This window comes from Phoenix dactylifera, chromosome 14, assembly GCF_051530095.1.
Source record: "Phoenix dactylifera cultivar Ajwa chromosome 14, Ajwa_hap1_PhDact_Kaust_v1.1, whole genome shotgun sequence".
NCBI lineage: Eukaryota > Viridiplantae > Streptophyta > Magnoliopsida > Arecales > Arecaceae > Phoenix > Phoenix dactylifera.
Genome location: NC_143203.1, coordinates 19,908,362 through 19,922,647, shown reverse-complemented (window position 1 = coordinate 19,922,647; position 14,286 = coordinate 19,908,362).

The following is a 14,286-nucleotide window of genomic DNA, read 5'->3' as shown; positions in this document are numbered from 1 at the left end:
TCTGGTTGTAACCGGAGAAGGCGTCCATGAAAGACAGCAGCTGATACCCGGAAGTCGCGTCGACCAGTTGGTCTATTCGCGGAAGCGGAAAGCTATCCTTAGGGCACGCCTTGTTCAGGTCGGTATAGTCGACGCACATCCTCCACTTCCCGCTCGCCTTCCGGACAAGTACAACATTTGCCAGCCACTCGGGGTAGCTTACCTCCCTTATGAATCCTGCCTCCAAGAGCTTGTCTACCTCCTGGTCGACCACCCGGATCCGATCCGGGGCACAGTGTCTCTTCTTCTGCTTTATTGGTCGGTGGGTCGGGTCGACGTTGAGGGCGTGAGAAATGACCTCTGGGTCGATCCCAGGTACATCGGCCGCCGACCAGGCAAATACATCGGTATTGGCTCGGAGGAATTCCACCAATCGGGCCCGAGCTCCCGGATCGAGATTGGCGCCGACCCGGACCGCCCGGTCGGGGCGGCCTTCCTCGAGGGGGACTTCGACCACATCCTCGGCCGGCTCCCCCTGCCGCAAGGCCACCTCGTCTCTGGCATCAAGGGACTCGACGCTTAGGGCTTCCACGGGCTTCTTCCCTTTGAGGGTTGCTAGAAAACATTGCCGTGCGGTCGGTTGGTCACCTCGGACCTCTCCGATCCCGACCGCCGTGAGGAACCGCATGAGCAAGTGGTACGTGGAGACCACCGCGCGAAGGGCGTTCAGCCCGGGTCGCCCGAGGATAGCGTTGTAGGCCGAGGGAACACGGACGACCAAGAACCCGAGTCGCACCGTGGCTTCTGCGGGTGCGACGCCCGCAGTCACAGGCAGCTCAACGACACCTTCCGCCGGGACAGCGTCACCGGTGAATCCTACGAGGGGGGCGGACATTTTGTGCAACAACTGTCTGGACAAGCTCATCTTTTGGAAGGCCTCGTAAAACAAAATATCAGCTGAGCTTCCACTATCCACAAGAACACGCCTTACATCATAGTTCGCCATGGTGAGGGAGATCACCATGGCATCATCATGGGGGGTCTGAACCCCCTTTACATCCTCATCACAAAAAGTGATTACATTTCCGACCCGCTGCCTCTTCGCGACGGCCACCCCTGATGCTTCCACCGAGCCCCCTGCGTTCCTCACGGGCCGAGAGCAGCCCCCAGTGATGGTGTGGATCACGCCCGCGACGGGTCGATTCTGCTCCCGAGGCTCCTGAGGGGCCGGGTCGGCCGGACGCGGGTCTGCGGGGGGACGTCGGTCGCTCACATATCGACCGAGACGCCCCCGACGGATCAGAGCCTCGATCTCGTCCCGAAGCTGGAAGCAGTCCTCTGTGTCGTGGCCGTGGTCTCGGTGGTACTCACAGTACGCCCGGGAGGGCCTCTTTCCAGGGATCCTTCGTATCTGTCTCGGGGCCGGGAGGTCCTCCCGCCCCTTGATCTCCATAAGGATCTGGGCTCGGGGAGTCAGGAGAGGGGTGTACCGGTTGAAACGTCGGGGCGGAGAACGAGGGCGTGGGGCGCCGTGGTTCTTCGCCGGCGACGGGCTTCTGCGCCGACGCTGGGGCGTCGGGCTCCTCATTTGGCGTGCCTCTTTCCGCCTTTTCTTCCCAAGCTTTGGAGGGATCTCGGCAGCCTCCTTGCTCCGGTGGGTGGCCGCCTCCTCGGCATCCGCATACTGGTTCGCCCGGGACAACAGCTCTGGGAAGCTCCGCGGCAGGCGTTTGTCCAGGGAGAAGGTGAGCCTGCCCTTCCGGAAGCCACGCTTCAGGGCTGAAAGAGCTACCTCCTGACTCAGGTTCCGGACCTCCAGCGTAGCCCTGTTGAAGCGGGTAAGATAATCCCGCAGGCTTTCTCCCTCGTTTTGCCGGACGTCAAAGAGGGAGTCGGAGACCAGTCGCCGCCGGCTACTGACGGCGAAATGAGTGATGAAGAGGCGAGTGAACTGGTCGAAAGACCGGATTGAGTCAGCCTCCAGCCCGGCGAACCACGCCCTCGCCGGGCCACGGAGGGTTGCCGGGAAGGCCTTGCAGAGCAGGGGATCTGATGCTCCGTGGAGGAGCATAAGGGTCCTGAAACTCTCGACGTGATCCCGCGGGTCTGCCGCCCCGTCATAGGGCTCGATCGCCGGCATTTTGAACCCCGGGGGATTCGGAGTTCGCAGGATCCTCGAGGCAAGTGCCGGCTGGGAGGAGATCTCTAAGTCGGCGAAGGGATCTTTGGAATGGCCCTTCAGGACCTGGAGTTGTCGGTGGAGATCGTCCACCCGCCGGTCCAGGGAGCGCGACCGGTGGGTGGGAGACAAGGAGCGGCGAGTGGGGGACCGACTGGAGCGCGGGTTCCTCGAGGACTGGGGGGTCTGGGAACGCGCCCGGGCCCGCCTCTCGTACCCCGCGCAGCTCCGATGGGAAGGTCCCGGCAGAATAGATCGTGCTCGAGAATCCTCCTCGCACCGGCGCTCCTCCCCATGGGAGAGGAAGGAGCGCGGGTTGAGGAGGACAGGCGAACGCTCAGGCAGCAGCGGCTCCTGAGCCCGCTGCGGCGCCCGGGACATCGCACCCTGCAGATTCTGCACCGCCTCCGCGAGGGTGCGAACCTGCTGGGTTAGCTGGTCGAACTGGGCGGCTTCGACCATCTGAATGGGCGGTGGGGCGGTGGAGTGTTGCTGAGAGCGTGTTGGAGATGCAGCGGCCTCCCGGCCAGTGGCCCGAGAGGCCCCGCGACCGGAAGCATTGGAAGCTCCACGACCACCTCGCCGTGCCATTACGATCGCTCTGAGATCCGGCCCTTCCTCTAGCGCCAACTGTTGCTAGTGGTCCAAACCGAGAACGATTGGCACAGCGGTGTGAACGGGGTTCCCTTTGAGTTGCTTTGGTTGCGCTCCGCCCTCCGCCGTGAAACCTGCAAGCAAGCCTCGCACCACCACCGGGGTAGTGGGGGCCCTCCGACGATCAAGTCAGAGGAGATTAAAGGAGAAGGAGAAGGAGAAGGTAGCAGGTGAGATGATACTCTGGAAGATATATCTTACCCTCCCCCCTCCCCCCCAGCCTCATATATATCAGGCTGGGGGGTTTTTCCGGGGATTCGTCATCGTGTGGCACGATGGGGCCGCCACTGACATGGCCGTTACAGGGCGTCATGGGGCAGCGCTGGGTACAGCCATGGCAGGGCATAGTGGAGCTCCGCTTTGTACGGCTGTTACAGGGGATCGTGGGGCAGCGCCGGATACGGCCGTTGCAGGGAGTAGTGGAGCAGGGGGCCGCGGCGTGCCTCAGAGGAACAGTCTGTTGTTGTCGAGAGATTGCCGACTCGGGGTCGGATTGCTGGATCAAGGGGCAGCCGACTCGGGGTCGGGCTGCGGAGCTGAAGATATCCGACTCAGGGTTGGATTGCTGGATCAAGGGGCAGCCGACTCGGGGTCGGGCTGCGGAGCTGAAGATATCCGACCCGAGGTCGGATTGCTGGATCAAGGGGCAGCCGACTCGGGGTCGGGCTGCGGAGCTGAAGATATCCGACCCGAGGTCGGATTGCGGGACCAAGGGGCAGCCGACTCGGGGTCGGGCTGCGGAGTCGAAGATATCCGACCCGAGGTCGGATTGCTGGATCAAGGGGCAGCCGTAGTCTTCCTGGGCGCGCGTGCCGGTCACGTGGGGCATGGTGGCTAAGTTCCTCCGTAACAATTTTCTTGGCCTGGAATTTTAAATCCCTCTGGCTGGTCCATATAAATTTCTTCATTTAAGTCTCCATTTTGAAAAGCTGTCTTAACATCCATCTGATGAATCACTAATTTATGAATGGAGGCTAATGCTATAAGGACCCTAATAGTAGTTATCCTAGCTACAGGTGCATAAACATCAAAGAAATCTACCCCAGGTCTCTGAGTAAAGCCCTTGGCAACTAATCTAGCCTTAAATTTATCTACAGAGCCATTAGGCCTAAGTTTCTTCTTAAAGATCCATTTGCATCCTATTGTTTTACAACCAGGAGGAAGATCAGTCAATTCCCAAGTATGGTTTTGGATAATTGATTGCATCTCATTGTCCACAGCTTCTCTCCAAAAAGGTGAATCCAAAGATTTCATTGCGTCCTCAAAGGTAGTTGGAGAGTCTTCTATTAGGAAGGTATAAAAATCATCTCCAAATGTTTTCTCTACCCTGGATCTCTTACTCCTTCTAGGTTCTACTTCTACTTCTACTTCACTTGTCCTTATTCTACTAGAGCTACTAGCTATACCACTATCTACTCTAGTCTTAAGTGGAAAGGTGTCTTCAAAATATGTTGCATCTCTGGCTTCTATGATGGTGTTGTTACTAATATCACTTTCTTCTGAATTTATCACTAGAAATCTATTGGCATTACTATTGGCTGCATAACCTATGAATATGGCATCCACTGTTTTAGGCCCTATTTTCTTTCTCTTAAAATCAGGTATTTTAACTTTTGCCAAGCACCCCCACACTTTTGAAAGTGAATCCTAGGTTCTTCGGTGTTTAGCACGCTGAATTTTTTTTTTTTTTTTTGAAAACCATGGCTGAACCTGATCGGGTTGCCTACGTACCCCTTCATAAGGGGGATCAAGTCATACGTAGTTCTTTTTAAGTTTTAAAACGCAGCGGAAAAACCGAATCAAACAATTTAATTCATGCATGCTTACAAGATCAAATCTAGAAATCAGCACCTTAAGAACACATAGGATTATGCCGGAATCGTTTAAACAATTATGCTAAAACTTTTATGCATGATTAACTATCAGATCTGAAACTTAAGAACTCTATTCCAATTAATCTCCGAATATCCATCGAATGGATTCTGGAGATATCTCCGTGAGGAGCCCCAAAAGAGGGTAAAACCTCGGAGAATTGGACCTAGACCTTGACACCATAATAAATGATTAATGCTAGATTAATACCTTTTATGATGGATGAAAGTTGTGAATCTGATTCTTGACTTCGCAGCCACGCACACGAATGGCCTCTACGAGAAGTACACGCGAAGTCCTGAAGGATCTTCTTCCGCAACAGTGCTAGCAGCTGCAGAACACTTGAAAGCTGAAATCTGCCCGCCGGGATTCAATCAACTCTTGATCAATCGTCTTGAAGCAGATAGAGATGAGGTTTGTAAGGGAAGTAGAGGACTCAGATCTGATCTTGAATCTTCTAGATATTCACCTTGAAAACCCTATCTAAAATGGAGAAGAAGAGGAGGAGGAGGCGGGTGAGGAAGAAGGCTGCAATGGATGTGTTTTTGGTGCCCATGTTTGACCCCTTTTAATGGCCTCCGAATTTTCATTCAAAATTCGAAATTTATTTTCAGAAAACCTCTTTTAGTTGGCACATGCAAAGGAATAGGAACAACCCAAATCAGATCTCAACCAAATCTGATTTAAATTCAAATTTTAAACACATGTGCAAGAGGGAAGGAATTTGAAATCCATGCGGCAAGGTAAAACACTTCATAATTTCGAAATCACCTGTTGAAATTCGAATTTAATCCATTCAAAAACTCAGACGCCACCTTGGCTGATGGTTTGAGTGATTAAAATTATTTAACACATTGCTTAATGTTTGAATTTAAATTCAAATAACAAACAATGTCGCCATGTGTCAAGCAATGGGTCCATGTGCCATGCAATAATTTTGGTTTATTTAAAATTCATGAAATCCAATTCCATGTCACCAATAATTGCCACATCATCTGAGCCTAATCCCCTTGGGTTGCACCTAATCAAATTTGGTCAAACCCGAATTAAAACAAAGCAATTTGGTTGAACCCAATCTAATCAGGTGAGACCCTGATTGAGCTCAAATTGAATCCAATTCAATTTTGGCTCATGCAAACTCAATCAAATTGAATTATTACTTTGTGTTGGACCTAATTCAATTAGGTCAATCCCCAATTAAGAACAAATTAATTTAAAATTAATTTGATCAGCTTAAGTCCTTTTTGGTTCTGACCTAATCCAATCAGGTCAAAACCCTGATTGAGCCCAAACTTGAATCCAATTCAATTTGGCTCATCCTTAGCACAATTACTCAATCAAATTGAGTTTATTAGTAATTTAATTACTAATTAATCCTTCAATAATTACTTTAATTATTTTATAAAATAATTTGCCAATCAAATTGACCAAATTACCCCTGAATGATTCTTAATCATTCACCAGCTTTCTTGATCAATCAGGAATCTTCTATGCGTGTGACCTCATAGGTTCGAACCTAAGCCGGTAGTATAGGAACAATTTTCTACACTAATCGATGTGACCATCTAGCAATGGTACCCGACGTCCGGATAGGTCGAATATATGCGAAGCAAATATTCTGGAACCCTCAACTATGGTTACTGTATAATTCAATCCCTTTGACTCCTAATGCCAGGATGACTTAGAGCTCACTGTCAACCCTATAATTAGTACATCCATTATGTGATTAACTTTAGATATCCCGTGACTCCTCACTGGGATTACCCTGGCCAAGGTTTTGCTAAATTAATTACAAGACATTATCTCCTGTTTTCAGGAGGGGTCAATTCCATCTTGACTCACAACTGACTACGCAAGTACTTGACTGCACCCAGTGACCTTCCGTCACTGAATTAGAAATTCGGATAGTCCGGTACCAAAGTACAGTGAGTTGCTTGCCAGTCACAGGTTGCGGTCTCAGGTCAGAGGGCCAAACTTATACCCATATCCACTCGGAACATCTCTCGACAGTAGAGCGTTCCGAAATTGGTCACGTTTAGTGAAATGTACTTCTACACTTCACTTGTGTGGCATACCAGTGTCTCCACACTCCTTGGTTAAGAGGACAACCAACGTATATGTCACACAACGACCTAATCTCGATAATGTTGTCGTCCTAGTAACAACATATCATTTTGTCGCAAACAAGTTTAAGGACTCAAAGATAAATCCTCCTTTATCATAACATAAGTCCTAAGGACTTCATCATATAAGAGTTCATTTGAAGATGAAATGATGAATAATGCCAAATAACACTTTATTAATTTGTCAATTCATTTACAAAATTCAATCATCAATATGCTGACGATTGACATTTAGGATACAAATTTCAACAACTCCCACTTAGCCTAATGCCAATCGGCACAATATCTAATACCCATCTTCGACTTGTGTTCGTCGAACTCTTTGATGCCGAGGACTTTGGTAAATGGGTCAGCCAGATTTTCTTTTGTGTCAATCTTCTGAAGATCAATATCACCTCGATCGATGATCTCTCGAACCAGGTGGTAGCGACGTAGAATATGCTTGGTCCGCTGATGTGCTTTGGGTTCTCTTGCTTGAGCTATGGCCCCAGTATTGTCACAAAATATAGGCACTGGACCATCAATGGAGGGTGTCACTCCAAGCTCGGTGATGAACTTCCGCAACCATACAGCTTCCTTGGCGGCATCAGATGCTGCGATATATTCTCTTCACATGTAGAATCTGCCACTGTATGCTGCTTGAAACTCTTCCAGCAGATGGCCCCACCCTTAAGAGTAAAGATATATCCTGACACGCTCTTGCTATCATCTTGATCTGACTGAAAACTTGAATCAGTATATCCCTCAAGTTTTAAGTCAGAATCACCATAGACAAGCCACTGATCTTTAGTATTTCTCAAATACTTAAGGATGGTTTTTACAACCTTCCAGTGGTTGCTACCTGGATCAGACTGGTATCTGCTCACTACTCCTAGTGAGTATGCCACGTCTGGTCTAGTACATGTCATGGCATACATTATAGATCCCACTGCCGAAGCATATGGAATTCTATCCATACTCTCTCTTTCTTGAGGGGTTGTCGGACAATCCCTTTTAGAGAGGTTAATTCCATGGCCCATCGGAAGATAGCCTTTCTTGGAATTAATCATACTGAACCTCTTCAGTATAGTATCAATGTATGTGGATTGGGATAATCCAAGCAATCTTCTAGATCTATCTCTATAGATCTTCATCCCTAGGATGTAAGATGCTTCTCCCAAATCCTTCATGGCAAATTGAGATGATAGCCAAACCTTTATTCCTTGTAATGCAGGAATGTCATTCCCGATTAAAAGAATGTCATCCACATACAAAATAAGGAATATAATAACTGAACCATTTGCCCATTTATAAATGCAAGGTTCCTCTTCATTCTTAATGAAGCCATATGTTTTGATTACCTTATCAAAACATATATTCCAACTCCGTGAAGCTTGCTTTAATCCATAAATGGATTTTTGAAGCTTGCACACTTTAGACTCATCTGCAGATGTAAAACCTTCAGGTTGTATCATATACACTTCCTCTTCTAAATCTCCATTTAGAAATGCGGTCTTTACATCCATTTGCCAGATTTCATAGTCTAAATGTGCTGCTATCGCAAGCACAATCCGAATGGACTTGAGCATTGCCACAGAAGAAAACGTCTCGTCATAGTCAATACCATAACGTTGACGATAACCCTTGGCAACCAAACGGGCTTTATAGATCTCTACCTTTTCGTCTGCGCCTCGTTTCCTTTTGAATATCCACTTACACCCTATTGATTTAATTCCTTCGGGTGGGTCAACTAATATCCAAACATCATTGACCTTCATGGATTCCATTTCAGATTGCATGGCTCCAAGCCATTTATCAGAGTCATACCTCTGCATTGCATCCATATATGTGATCGGATCCTCATCGTTTTTATCAAGTTCGATAGGATCCCCATCCCGGACCAAGAAACCGTAGTATCTGTCCGGCTGACGTGGTACTCTACCCGATCGCCTTAATGGTGCATCTAATATGGGTTCTGGATCTGATCTAATCAAATCCGACTCAACTGGTTCAGTAGATGGTGTCGGATCTTCTACATGTTGAACTTCTCTAAGCTCAACATTAGAGCTATTTGTTCCTTCACCAAGGAATTCCTTTTCTAAGAAAATTGCTCTATTGCTTACGAACAACTTTTGTTCTTCAGCAAAGTAGAAGTAATATCCTTTAGTTTCTTTAGGGTAACCAACAAAGAAACATTTGTCAGACTTGGGTTCAAGTTTGTCTGTCTTCAAACGTTTGACGTACGCCGGACACCCCCAAATCCTAAGGTGAGAGAGCATCGGCTTACGTCCAGTCCACATCTCATGTGGTGTTTTATTTACAGACTTACTTGGAACCTTATTTAGAATATAGCAGGCTGACTCAAGAGCATATCCCCAAAAGGATATGGGCAGATTAGCAAACCCCATCATGGATCGAACCATGTTTAACAGAGTTCGATTTCTCCTTTCTGACACACCATTATATTGTGGTGTACCAGGAGGAGTCCATTGGGAGAGAATCCCATTTTCTCCTAGATATGTCAAAAATTCACTGGAGAGGTATTCACCTCCTCGATCTGATCGAAGAGTTTTAATACTCTTTCCAGTTTGTTTTTCTACTTCATTACGATATAATTTGAACATTTCAAATGATTCAGATTTATGTCTCATTAAATAGACATAACCATACCTAGAAAGGTCGTCTGTAAACGTAATGAAATATGAATACCCACCTCTAGCATCTGTGCTCATTGGCCCACATACATCAGAATGTACAAGGGTCAATAAATCACTGGCTCGTTCACCTTTTCCGGTAAAAGGTGATTTGGTCATTTTACCAAGAAGACATGATTCACAGGTTGTCAATGATTCACAATCATTAACATCAAGGATTTCCTCTTTACTTAACCTGTTCATCCTATTCTTGTTAATATGACCTAGCCTATGATGCCAAAGGTAGACATCCGTGACATTATCTATTCTAGGGCGCTTATTGGATTTATACATTACATGAACAGGCTGTGACAAAATGTAAATGCCATTACTCAGAATTCCATTCATTACAACAACACCATTCCATATGACATTGCAATAATCCTTTTTTATTGATATTTCATAACCATTTTTGGCCAAAAGGCCTACAGAAATGATATTCAATAGAAAACTTGGACAATAGTGACAATCACTAAGGACATTTACATGAGAGCTGAATTCAAGTTTAAGAATTCCTAAAGCTAGAACTGGAACTGGTCTTCCATCTCCAACATTCAGGAACCTTTCTCCTTCTTCAAACCTCTTACTGACTTGTAGCCCCTGCAACGAATTGCAAATATTAAAAGGACTACCGGTATCCAATACCCAGGTCGAATTATCACAAATAGAAAAATTGCAAGGTGTTATCATATAAGTACCTTGATTGGCAACTGATTGCCCACTTTTCTTAGGCCGGTTCGGATCGAGGGATGCAATGTAAAGAGGACAGTTCCTCTTCCAATGTCCTTGCTTCTTGCAGAAGAAGCACTCCGCCTTGCTCTGATCAGCCTTTTTATTCTTTTTCTGACTAGGCTGAGCATGGTGCACCTGTTTCTTTTGGATTTTATTTTTTTTTTTCCTTTCTTAAAGGAGCGACCCTTGGATGAACCTCCCACTAAATTCACCGTCTTCTTAAGAAGTTGGTGATCATTCTCAAACGTCTGTAGTAACCCCAACAATTGGTGATAATTCACTACAGGTTTCGTCATACGAAAATGAGTGAGAAAAGGACGGTATGATCCAGGCAATGAGTTTAGTATGGCATCCTTCCCCAATTGATCATGAAGGGGAAAGCCAAGAGAGCTTAGATGCTCGATGAACTCAATCATGTACAGTACATGATCAGTTACCGAGGTCCCATCTTTCATTCGGGCGCTGAAGATGGCACAACTAGTTTTGTGCCTCTCAACGTCGTCAGGAACGCCGAATGATTCATTCAACACTTGAATGATATCTTCCGGCTGCGTATTCTCAAAACGCCTACTAAACTCATCACTCATTGCTGCCAACATGATGCATCGAACAGTGATCCGGTCACTGAGCCACTTCTGATAAGTGTCTCTGGCCGATCTTGATGCATTAGCAGCGGGCTGCTCAGGTGCTTGATCCGTTATCACATAAAGGATCCTCTCATGCTCTAGCACTATTTTTAGTTTTCTATGCCAATTATTGAAATTTGGACCAGTCAACTTGTCATTGTCCAACAATGAGCGAAGTGATAAATTAGTGGCCATTTCTGCATAAAAAGAAAATTTGGCTATTAGTATATGAATTGACTAAACACAGTAGACTTGGACTTTAGTCTAAAGATATTCCCACTATTTTATACAAATTGGTAGCCTCTACCTCTAATTCGAAAAATTACTCCTAATTCTTTAGTGGGCACTAGAACCCAATAGATCCCATATAGGCCCGAGTGTGGCTCGGCCAACCCATATGCACCTATTGGTAGGTTCTTAACCAATTGCTTCACCAAGCAACTTCTCGTGATGATTTTGCCCTAGGTTTTCCGGCAGGCGTGTGGCGCCTCCACCGAATACCCAAGTCAGATCCAACCATTAAATGATAGGGTTAAGTCTAATCAACTAATAGACGACCAAGCCCAAGTGTGGCTCGGCTCACCTGACCGCCTATTGAAGGTACACTTAACTCATCATATATTGAATGACAATTTCAATGCTTGATAAGTACCAGGCGTGTGGCGCCTCCAATAATTATCAAAACATTGGACCCATTATCACCCAACTTAATGGGAGGCTATGACCTAGTTATCTCCATAACCATTTCATTTTAAGGACCTAATAATTTTAGAGGATTTCATAATTAGGATAGATGAAAAGATCCGGTTAGTCTAATTTCTCCCACTGACTTCACCAAATCAGATTAGACTCAAACCGGTTAAGGAGACACCTAAAATCAGTCATACTGATTTTCCTTAAGGCATGGGCTAACTCGAATCATTAAGTGATCCAATCAAAATGTGATTGACCATGTCGGCCAGGTAAGTGAGATCGGTGGAAGGGATATGCCATTAACTCGACAAAGACGAATCAGTGCGAGTAGCTCCCAATTAAAAACCACCGGTCAAAACTGCCAAACTTACCTTAGACACCGACTAGTTAATGAATTTCGATTTGATTACTCAAATGACTCGGGCTACACCTCTGAGCCTAAATCAAGTTCCATCTTGGTCTAATCAAAGACATGGAATTGATCAATCTACAACTATTGTATTTAACCTAGAGTTTCCTTGACCTAATCTAGTTACTACTTAATTAGATTTGATCAATTAACTCTAATTAGACCATATTTGATTCTAACCTTAGGTCTAACCCAATCCTAAGAACTTGATTCAAGCTAACCCATATGCCCAAAGAATTATGCAATGTCAATTAATTGAGTTACAATTCTATTTCATAACACTTAATTCTCAATTAAGTTTAGACTTATGAAAGTTTTGATCATTGCATATTTCTTTTTAATTACATATTAATTACAATCTTTCAGTTCTTAAAACACATTTTCAGATCTGAGTTTTTGTAATTAATCACATGTAATCAGATTTAATTCATGTTTAAGTCATTATGTTTTATGTTCATGCATCACATATACATAACAACATGAATTAATACAAACAACATACATCTTATGTATTTGTTTTTTCACTTTTATTTTAAGATCTGATTTGTTCATTAAAATCAGAGATCATATGAATCATAAACTTTATTTAGATCTAATCTAAACAATATCATGATTTCAGATTTATTTATGTTACTAATCCTAACACAAACATGCATCATATGCATCCAAAATTTCAGATCTACTTAATCATGCATAATCAGCAATTAAATCAATCATAAAAAGCACTTTAGATCTAATCTAAACATGTTAATGATTTCAGATTTAATTGCAAGAATTAAAACATAAAAGTTTAAACATTAACCTGGCTCTGATACCACTGAAAGTGAATCCTAGGTTCTTCGGTGTTTAGCATGCTGAATTTTTTTTTTTTTTTGAAAACCATGGCTGAACCTGATCGGGTTGCCTACGTACCCCTTCATAAGGGGGATCAAGCCATACGTAGTTCTTTTTAAGTTTTAAAACGCAGCGGAAAAGCCGAATCAAACAATTTAATTCATGCATGCTTACAAGATCAAATCTAGAAATCAGCACCTTAAGAACACATAGGATTATGCCGGAATCGTTTAAACAATTATGCTAAAACTTTTATGCATGATTAACTATCAGATCTGAAACTTAAGAACTCTATTCCAATTAATCTCCGAATATCCATCGAATGGATTCTGGAGATATCTCCGTGAGGAGCCCCAAAAGAGGGTAAAACCTCGGGGAATTGGACCTAGACCTTGACACCATAATAAATGATTAATGCTAGATTAATACCTTTTATGATGGATGAAAGTTGTGAATCTGATTCTTGACTTCGCAGCCACGCACACGAATGGCCTCTATGAGAAGTACACGCGAAGTCCTGAAGGATCTTCTTCCGCAACAGTGCTAGCAGCTGCAGAACACTTGAAAGCTGAAATCTGCCCGCCGGGATTCAATCAACTCTTGATCAATCGTCTTGAAGCAGATAGAGATGAGGTTTGTAAGGGAAGTAGAGGACTCAGATCTGATCTTGAATCTTCTAGATATTCACCTTGAAAACCCTATCTAAAATGGAGAAGAAGAGGAGGAGGAGGCGGGTGAGGAAGAAGGCTGCAATGGATGTGTTTTTGGTGCCCATGTTTGACCCCTTTTAATGGCCTCCGAATTTTCATTCAAAATTCGAAATTTATTTTCAGAAAACCTCTTTTAGTTGGCACATGCAAAGGAATAGGAACAACCCAAATCAGATCTCAACCAAATCTGATTTAAATTCAAATTTTAAACACATGTGCAAGAGGGAAGGAATTTGAAATCCATGCGGCAAGGTAAAACACTTCATAATTTCGAAATCACCTATTGAAATTCGAATTTAATCCATTCAAAAACTCAGACACCACCTTGGCTGATGGTTTGAGTGATTAAAATCATTTAACACATTGCTTAATGTTTGAATTTAAATTCAAATAACAAACAATGTCGCCATGTGTCAAGCAATGGGTCCATGTGCCATGCAATAATTTTGGTTTATTTAAAATTCATGAAATCCAATTCCATGTCGCCAATAATTGCCACATCATCTGAGCCTAATCCCCTTGGGTTGCACCTAATCAAATTTGGTCAAACCCGAATTAAAACAAAGCAATTTGGTTGAACCCAATCTAATCAGGTCAGACCCTGATTGAGCTCAAATTGAATCCAATTCAATTTTGGCTCATGCAAACTCAATCAAATTGAATTATTACTTTGTGTTGGACCTAATTTAATTAGGTCAATCCCCAATTAAGAACAAATTAATTTAAAATTAATTTGATCAGCTTAAGTCCTTTTTGGTTCTGACCTAATCCAATCAGGTCAAAACCCTGATTGAGCCCAAACT